This window comes from Ailuropoda melanoleuca, chromosome 1 (genome assembly GCF_002007445.2).
Source record: "Ailuropoda melanoleuca isolate Jingjing chromosome 1, ASM200744v2, whole genome shotgun sequence".
Classification (NCBI taxonomy): Eukaryota; Metazoa; Chordata; class Mammalia; order Carnivora; family Ursidae; genus Ailuropoda; species Ailuropoda melanoleuca.
The window spans coordinates 162,291,920-162,302,327 of NC_048218.1; the positions used below are offsets into that span (position 1 = coordinate 162,291,920).

The 10,408-nt window shown below is 40.2% G+C and overlaps 1 long non-coding RNA gene across 1 annotated transcript in view; it reads left to right on the top strand.

The window, feature by feature from the left end:
- Window positions 1–10,156, top strand: part of LOC117804020 — a 46,147-nt gene extending 35,991 nt beyond the window's left edge. The window contains exon 4 of the long non-coding RNA XR_004628182.1: window positions 9,933–10,156. This is a non-coding gene — a long non-coding RNA (uncharacterized LOC117804020). The remainder of the gene's footprint in view (window positions 1–9,932) is intronic.
- The last annotated feature ends 252 nt before the right edge of the window (window positions 10,157–10,408 follow it).

Sequence of the window (10,408 nt, forward strand, 5' to 3'; positions counted from 1 at the left end):
CCCCACTCTTGTAGCCATCTGGGGTTCTTGTTATGACTCTGTAGTATTCCACCACGGACACCTTGAACTCTGACCAGCCACACCTCAGCCAAATCCCTTTATGCAGTTAACTCCCTCTCTCTCTCTTTTTGTTCTCACTGTCCCTGCCTGCTGAGACCTTCTAAGACTTCCAGTGGGTCTCCTGAATCCATTGTCCCAAGCCCAGCAGTTATCCACAAGTTCTCCTTCCTGTNTTGTTCTCACTGTTCCTGCCTGCTGAGACCTCCTAAGACTTCCAGTGGGTCTCCTGAATCCATTGTCCCAAGCCCAGCAGTTATCCACAAGTTCTCCTTCCTGTCCTGTGTACCCTGAGTCATCATGATGGTTCATCTAGTCAACCACTCCTTCTCAGTGACCTTCCCTCCTCCCCACCCTTCCACCCCCTCTCAGGAGCCCTGCTTCTCCTAATCTCCTGCATCTGTGCTGCCAAACCCTACTTGGAAAAAAATAACACAAATGTGAATCACAATCACCACAGTTTATGGTTTTCGATCTCTGCTGGGCACTCAGTGGTCTGGGCAAGTTTGTCTTGCCCTTTCACTTCTCCACAGCCACCTCACATCCCCAGTGCTGCAATCAAGCTCCCCTATTCCAGTTCAATCCAACCCATCTATTCTCCACTGATAACTTTTCTTCCACTGGAAAGAGAACAAGAAGTCAGAGATGTTCCTTCCTGCCCCCCCAGCCCCGTCTCACCATCCCATTTAGCCATTCCTGCATCCATGCTCGCCAACTCCCCTCTAGACTGAGGAAAGGAACCTACCTGGATGTTTGAAACCATTGCCTCCTTCCCTCTCTGTGATCTCAAGCTTGTCCCTTCTTTCCCCCTGGTTTCTTGTCCTAAACTTCACACCTGCTCAGGACTCTCTGCTCTTTCCAAAACAACAAAAGCAATTCTGCAGCCCCTTCTAGTTACCATAATGCTTTTCTTTCCTTTCCACTGAATCTTCTTTAAATGTAGATTTGCTTCCAAAGAATCCTTACCTCCAATTTGAGGTTTGATCCACAGACATGTGACTTCTGTCCACTCCATTGGCACTGCTTTTGCTAAGATAACCAATGACCACTTTCTAGATCTGAGGGATAGTGTTCGGTTTTTATCTCATTGAAATTATTTCACTTTTTTGAAGCCTTTTTCTCCCTGGACTTTGGTAACTCACCTTATCAGTCCTTCTGCCTCCCAAACTGCTCTTGTCCCTTAAAAGTTGCAGCTTGCTAGGATCCTCGCCTCTCCACAGTTCCCCAACTATTACTTCTTTGCTTTTAGACAGCAGTTTCCTCGGCCTAGAATTGCCCTTCCCACTTGGTGAATTCCTCAGCCTTCAAGATGCAGTCTAAATTAATGTCACGTCCTCAACAAAGACACCTTTTCCTTGCCTCTTTCTGGGCTTCCCCTCCTGGCCCAGGAGAATCACTGGCTCTCTCTCTTTTGTCCCCAGCATCTCGTAATATCTCCACTGTAGCACTTGTCCCCCTGCATTGCAATGCTTTATTCAAGTGTCCATTTCCCTCACTGGTCTGAGAGTTCCCTCAGGGCAGGGACAATGTCTCAACATCTTTATATCCCCAGAACCAGCCCATGCCTGCCACATAGGAGGCTTGATGAATGATAAATTTTATTGAGTTAAACCACATGAAATTGCCATTTTTATAGACCATCAATGGTCAAATACCAGCAATTTCTTATGGTACAACTTATTACCGTAAATATTTTCATTGTGTTTCTCCCTGGAGCTGAAAGCTCCTTACAAGCACTGTGTAATTATCTTCAGGAAATTCCTGTAGGATAGTATGAGAAATTATAATCATCATCTTATAGATGGCTCAGAAGGTTGGTGGCAGGAGAGGAGCTAAAACCAGATCTTACAGTAATACCCCTCATTCTAGGGTTCACAGTGCTCGATTCATGGAATTCTAGAGTGAGGAAGAAATTCAGAGGGTCACCTCCCTGGCAACTTCAGACAGCAAGATATATAAATCATCCTTACATGGTTTTTGGCCTTTCCTATCATGTGTCCAAAGTTGAAGATGATAGGCTCTCTCGCAATAATAATGTAATATTTTCCTCTTACACCCTCACTAGGCAGTCCATCGCTGGCCCAATGCTCTCTAGCTGCACCATGTCAATTTCTGACTTTATGGAGATGAGGCAGCTGTGACGTACCCAGCTTTTAATAACCCTCCTTCTACTTAGAGCCACTTGTTTTCTCCTCAGTTTTATTTTACTCCTGGAAAAACAACAACAACTCTCTTCTCTTTTAAACTTTATTCATAGGTCCTTCACATCATTTTAATCAAAAGATTTCAGGGTCTTCTATAACATCAATTTCCAGTTTCATTAGACCATGTTAAAAATGGAACACCCATCATTAACGTCCTGCTGACCTAATGCGCAGTGGAATAAAATTTGGGAAACAGGGCTCCATGAAGCTTACACATTCCTTTTTAACTATTAAGATAAAATTTAGATGTGATATCCTTGTAAGGGCAGTATAAAGATGCTTCCTAGCCTTGGCAAGGTCATATTGCTGTTTACATATTCATTATTGCAATTGTCTCTTTAACCACAGATTCATAATGCCACCTCGTACTTAGACCATACTTGTGCTTTTATAGTCTTGAATAATAATTGAGCTTTTATTCTCTGTCATGCATAATGATTGAGTTTGGGTTTATTTATTGTGTATGCCATCTTGATTGGGTTCTGACTACAGCCAATTTTTTTTCTCTATTTCTTTTCATTACTTTAAAGTCTGTCCTTCTGAAGCCCTAGCAATCCCCCCCCATCCTCTTACCCCCTCCCCTTGTACCGCTCGGAACTGTTGTTAGCTATAGATTACATTAGGATGCTTTCAGATAAACCACCTTCAAAGTTAATTTTATTTTGTTTCTAAATATTAAGTATCTTGGGTGAGAAGCTTCCTGATAATTTTCATACTGCACATTTGCTCCATGTGTAACCCTGTGCTGGATACTGTGACAGCTTTCAAAGCTCACAGTCATTGTCAAGAAGTTGTTCATCCACACACACAGTTAACTAAGAATAGGAGATAGTGTTTGATCAAAAAGATAAAGGAATCATACTAAAGTGTCATGCACATCACAGGAAGGAAGATGTCACAATTAGACCTGATCTATAAAAGGTTAGGAGGATCTAGGCATTTAAAAAGGATTAAGAAGGGATGAGGTGGACCACAGAAGCAACAGCAGATGCCACTACGGGCATCAGTGGCCCCTAGCTATGTGGGCTACACAGCTGCACACGAATCAGTTACAGCCATATTATTCTGGGCTACCATTGGCCTTATAGAAGTCTGACATCCTCATTGGTTTATAACTACAATGATGGCAGGGACCATAATGACTTTGTCCTGGTAAATGATACACAGTTTTAAAGAGTGATTTTTAGAGTGTCTGGCCTATGATACATGTTCAATAAGTATACATTTAAGTTTTTTTTGTTGTTGTTGGTTTGAGTGAAAAAGCTGGTTAATATGGGGATGGTGATTGAATTCAGGTTATGGATGCCTCTGAAAGGCAACCAGGCCATTTCAGCTGCACTGGGTGGGAGCCTCTGAAGTCTGGGATAAGAGTGACAAGATAATGTGATTTCTGGGGAATTTACCTGGCAACAGTGTTCAGAATGAATTAAAGGAGGAGTGCGGGGAAGTTGGAGGAAGAAAGGAGTTATTGTCTAAGTCTACCTATCACGCTATCTCTCACCCTCGCATCTCATTCAAGCTTCTAGAAAGATCTTCGGCATCTCATTATCTTCAAGCCCCATTCACTCCTCAGCTCGTTCTAACGCACTTTCTGTTCCTGCTTCACAGTATCGAACTACTCAGTCTCTCTGCAGTATTTAACATCATTAGCGTTTTATCTTCTGATAACAGTTTTACTGCTTAAAAATTTTCATTAGACTTTATTTTTTAAAGCAGTTTTAGGTTACCAGCAAAATTGAGCAGAAAGTACAAAGATTCCCTATATTCTCTCTGTTCCTACATACAGTTTTATTTTTTTTATTACATAATTATTGTAACAAATTTAAGCAATACTTTAAATGCAAAGAAGAAAATAAAACCTACCCCATTCTCCTCTTCCAGAGATAATCACCATTAACATTTTGGTGAACATTCTCCCAAACATCTCTCTAGTCTATGCCTACATGTGCAAGCAGATGGCTATGTGTATAGAGATTTACATAAATTGGAACATATAATACTCGTTTTTCAGTGACTTGCATTGCTTTTCCTGAACAATAAGTATAAATGTCAGTAAGCATAAATCTGTGTAATTTTTGATAGGGGCATAATCTTCCAGTGACTATGTTTTATTTATTTATATATTATTTATATAACGTGTTCTGTAGAGGATGAATGATACAGCTTGTTTCCGGTTGTGGCTGTTATAAATAATGTTGCAGTACACATTTTTTTGTCTTAACAGACCCCCTCCTCCTTCAAGTTCTCTGTCATACATTGTACGTTCCTATAATCTGTCTCTACTGCCCATTGGCTCTAGCTCCCCCTGGTCTTCCTCCTGCTCGAATGGTTTCTCCTCAGCCTTCATCACGGGCTCTTTGCCTGGCTTACCCTTTAAACGTTCATGCGCAACTGGCCTTTACACTTTTCTCAATCTTACCCTTGCTCTCCATCCTTTCCCCAACCAATCTCATTCATTCTTATTGTTTAACAACCACAACCAGATGGACAAGTACAAATTCAGGATCTCTATCTCTGACCTCTTTCGTGAAATTCACATAGATATTTGCTAGCTGCGGAGTCGGACATATCAGGTAACTCAGCACATTCAGGGTCTTCACCCCACCCTCAAACCCAGCTCGCTTCTTCTTCACTCAGCCATTTATACAAGCATTTCATACAAGAGCTTGGGGATCATTTCTTATTCCTTCCTCTCTCTTATCGCTCTACAGCCAGCCAACCAACAAGTTTGTGAATTCTGCCTCCTAAGTATTTCATGAAATGCCTTAAAATATTTCTCAGGAATCTACTGGAGGATCCACTGCACCAAAACTAGAGAGTAAATCAAATAAAGGAAGATGCGATGATTAGGACATAGTGGCCCCAAGGCAGGAGGGAGCAAAGGGAATTCCCAGGGTGATGGAGATGAGAAGTTCTAGACAATGGCTGCTCAGCAGCCCAGGGAAGAACCCATCCAAGGGGAAGCAGGAATAGCTGGAGGACCCCTGGAAGAATGCCTCCAAGAAGGAAGTGAAACTGCTAGAACATGGGATGTGTTGGAACACACTGGGAGATATTACAGCAGTTTGGCAAAGGTTTTGGGTAGAATTATCAGCTGCTTCACAGAAATAAGAGTGTGTGTGTGTGTGTGTGTGTGTGTGTATAAAAGGAACTCTGAAAAATAATTTCATAATCATAATATTGTCAACACTGAATATTGATTTAATTGAAAATATGAATATAACTACACTGGAAAGAAGACATAAAGGAAAGTGTTTTGTGTATGTGTCAGTGGGGGGAGTCTAAGAGAGCTTATTTCTTATCTTCCGTATTAGAATATGAATAAATAGCATCTAAAATTGAAAAATCAAGAAGCAGCACTTAAAGCAAACAACCAGAAGAGTTGGTAGGAATTGCCTGAGAGGAGAGCGGACTGAGGATGGGTGGGACAGGAAATTCTTGTTTTTCATCAGAACCCCATAATATTACTTCCCTTCTTAAATTAGGTATATGGAATACTTTGATTTAAGGAAAAAATTTTAAGAAGGAAGAAAAGTTGGGAAGAACCGAGTATTCATCAATAAATAGCTTTAAAAATGTTTCATTCATGCAGTAGATTATATACCGCTTCTTTAAGGTAGATCTAAAAAATAGTAATAATACGGTAGATCTATGGGAAAATGTGAACATATCCAAAATATATTGAAAATGAAAAAAGCTAGTTGCAAAAAGATATCACGGTGGTATCTGATTTTCACCTCCCCCTGACATTAACCACAGTCATTTTTAGAATTAAACAAATTGAAGGAGTTATGGCCAAATCATCAATGATTTGGGAGGTGAACTTTCACTTTTCCACATTATGTATTATAGTAATGCTTGAATTTTACATAAGGAAAATGTTTTGTTTTGTTTCTGGTCACAAAATGATGCCAAATAGATATTTCTCATATCTACTATGTGCTCTTCATTACGAGTATCCCTGCCCTGAAAGCCTTTAAGTGGCTTATTAGCAGCCCCAGAATAAGTCCAAGTTCATTAAGATGGCATTTAAGGCTTTCTAGGCAGGGCCTGTGCTGATGTATCCAGCCTCGGCCTCGGCCACTTCCCGTCTTGCAGTCTGAGGACAGCTCACACATCATTCTTGTGCTTGTCCTGCTCTTCCCTGGGAGACCTGTTTCTGTATCACTATCCCTCCACTGACCCACTCGCAACCTCGTCAGCCTCCAGCACAGTCTGGGCATCACCTACTTTAAGGAGCTTTTCCTTAACCCTGTGCTGGGTTGAGGTCCCACCTCCCATACCCCCTAAAGCAGCTTATACGTGACTTTCCATAGATGTACCACATTGTACAGAAACAAATATGTTCTATGCCAGCCTCCCGTTGCTGAACTATTAACTCCAAGAGGACAGAGGCATGTTTTATTTATTTCTATGTTCTCAGAGCCTAGCCTAGTGTCTGGCATCTAGTAAACATTCAATACAAAACATGGAATTAATTGAATAATTCAAGCACAGGTGAGAATTTGTGAGATGTCCACTTGGGTTAAGCATTACTCTTAATCTCTACTTTAAGGGTCAGAACACTTTGAAAAACCTCTGTGCACTGGCATTCTAGGATGTGGGAGAATGGAAAGGGAGTAGGTACCACTGTCCTCACACCAACCTTCATATGAACACAGCAGCAACCATGTGCCAACTAGTGGAGAAGGGCTTGGCAGACCACCCGTGGTTGCAAGTGGCAATGCTCGCTGTTCATTGCTTGTCACTTTCCTGGGTCTCTCATCATGGCACCTCTGCCATGCAGACGTGACATGCTCCAGAAGACTGACCCGATCCACCCATTGAGCCAATCTTTTAACCAGTTATGAATCCACCCTATGGCAATCTGATTCAGTACTGATAGGCCTCGTTTCTTATGATGGTTGTGGGAGCAGAACCAATGTCCTTCCTTCTGTCCAGGTAGACTCGATCTGTACCCATCATTCTTTCACCATCACCAGTCTGTAGACTCAAGTGGGGTCCCGTCAATGGTAATGATCCAAATTTCACTGACTCTCATGCCTACCTTGAAAGACTACATAGTATGTCCCCCCATCCCAGCTACTCTTTGGAGTCTCTGGTGTGGTCTAAAGCACTCACACATGTTTTTCCTCTCACTCTGTTCTGGCCTGCCTCTCTAACACCACATCTCCCACCAGGCTCTGCCATCTCCAGATAGGCGCACCAGAGACTGCGTCCCATAGACCCCTTTCAGTGTCACATGTTTGGAGGGCTCACAAATCAGGGCTGCTTGGGTTACAGTGTCTTAAAGAGGTTTTCATGAAATCGCCTTTTGTTTTCCCTGTTCTTCCTCCTTCCCACATACAAATGGCCCTGGATCCTTCTTACCGTGAGTTGAATTCACTCCCCAAAGGATCCATATTCAAAATATGTCCAGAATCCCACCACTTCTCCTCCCGTCCCTTACTACCACCCTAGTACAAACCACCATCTTCTCTCACTAGCTCACTGACATCATAACTGGTCTCCTTACACATACCCGTTCCCCTCCAGCCTTTTCTCAACACGCCAGCCCAGTGTTCCTGCAAAATCTAAGTGAGATCTAAGCCAACTTCCTCTCATTTTATTCCACCAACCTCACCTCATACTGTTCTCTCACTCTCTCATCTGTTCATAACCTTATTGAGTGTGTCTCCTTTGTTACACATCTACCATCAGAATCATCTCCTAAAATTTGGTAATCAGATTACTAAAGATATAAATAGCAAATATTTTGTATCTGGGGATTTTTTATAGTATATCTTCTTGGTAAAAACGGAATATATTCAATCAGTAAAATAAGTACTAGATTTAAAATAAAGAATGGATTAAAATAAATACCTATAAGGCACTCCGATGGAACAAATGGGAATAGAAGCTAAACTTTTAAAAATATATCTGCTTTAACTTGATTTTTGGACCACATAAGTATTTTACATGATTATGAAACAAGTTTTTTAGAATATCCAAAAATAAAAGTAAAATACAACAATAGAATTTAACTGTGTATCTAATTGGTGGCATAACCACACGAAGAAGAAATTTTCCAACCAGTTCTAAACCTGGTAACTCTATTGTACACATCTCTAGTGGAATATACCTTAATGACAAAAATAACTGCAGAAAAAAAAGTCTTAAATTGTTCTTAGTATTTTTATTATTGGTGATAGTGTTGGTGTTTCTATTCTAAGACTATTGTATATGTATTATGGAGGAAAAGAAAAGGTAGGAAAATTATACTGATATCATTGAAAACCAATTATTTTTGGCATTAAGTAAAAGGACATACAGGGATGCTTGTGTGGCTCAGTCAGTTAAGCATCTGCCTTCAGCTCAGGTCATGATCCTGGGGTCCTGGGATCAAGTCCCGCATCGGGCTCCTTGCTTAGCAAGGAGCCTACTTCTCCCTCTACCTGCCACTCCCCCAGCTTGTGCTCTCTCTTTCTCTCTGACAAATAAATAAATATCTTAACCAAAAAAAAAAAAAAAAAGGAAAAGGACATACAGATTTAAGATTCATGAAATTAAGTAAAAACACTCTAGATCTGAAATTGAATTGCAAGTATCAATATGAACCTAAAATATATTTTATCTTTAAATGGAAAGCCTATTTGCCAGCTCTTTCCACTGAAAACCAATCCAGTGGCAGTAACCAGATTGTGGTCTCTAAATACCATTTCCTAATAAAGGAACCTAAGTTCTTTGTAGGAGTGTTGACTGCAAGCCTGGAATTGAAAAGTACAAAATGAGTCAGGAATATCTTGTCATAACACACAATTCAGAATCTATCAATGACTTTCAGGGTCATAGTAAAAGGTATCAGGGACCAACCTCAATAATAAAAATAAGTGCAATGAATTCAAACACATCAAGTATGCTTTAAATCAGTGAGTTCAAAATTATATCAAAAGAAGAAAAATCTTCTTGGCCACCGTTGGAAGATCCTAGGGAGCCAACTCATTGCTTAGAAAACTGTAAGCAGAGGAAAGTAATTGAGCATTTATCCTTCCTTTTCTGTGAGAATTGTATCTCAGGAAAACTAAATAATGGTTGAAAGGACATTACTTTGGATAGAACTATATTAGTTAATAGCGAAGAAAGAAAAACAGAATTAGAATATCTCCATTTTGCAACTGTGAATGAATTGATGAGCCTGCCCAATAATGAGAATAGACGATCAGAAATCAAGTACCGCCAAATGGAAAAACCCACCATCTACAAATGTTTTAACAACAACAACAAAAAAAATTGGTTCTAAATCCGATCAAGCATCTAAATCCAGCTACTAACTTATAAGAAATTCAGGAGACTAAAGACAATGTTCAATGAACCACAGGATGCAATTAATAAATCTAAAGTTCACAAAACTCCTCAGAATACTAATAATAATTTAAAAGCAGCTTCTTAGAAGAAATTTCAAGGGAAAGAGAGGGGCAACAGGTAGCATGCACCAATCGTAATGTATGGACTTAATCTGGATTCCAATTCAAACAGTCAATTGTTTAAAATTTTCAAAAAATAATTGGTTGGGAAAAGGTGAACAGTGACTGGTTTATTGATGATAATGAGGAATTATTGTTTGTTTGGTTTTTTTTGGTGTGAAAGCAGTATCGTGTCTTTACCCTTAAAAACAGTTCTTATTCTTTTTAGAGACATATTCCAAAATAGTCACAGATGAAACTGTACGCTGTGTAGGATTTGCCTGAGAATAATCCAGAGGAGGTACTGGGGGTAGAGCCGGCGGTGAAATACGATGGCAAGTTGCGAGTCGGTAACTGTAGAAGCTGATCGACAGATATTCCGGACGTCATGATACTCTTCTCTCTGCTTTTTCACGTCTTTGTAATGTTCCATAATTTAAAAAATCATCTTTGAAATAGATAAGTATATGTTATAAAAAAAATGATCTGTTCTTACAGAGATATTTGTACATTCATGTTCACAAGAGCCAAAGGGTAAGAGGCAACCCAAATGTTCCNGTAAGTATATGTTATCAAAAAAAATGGTCTGTTCTTACAGAGATATTTGTACATTCATGTTCACAAGAGCCAAAGGGTAAGAGGCAACCCAAATGTTCCCCTGTGCATGAATGGATAAACAAAATGTGGGGGAATGGCCATGCCATG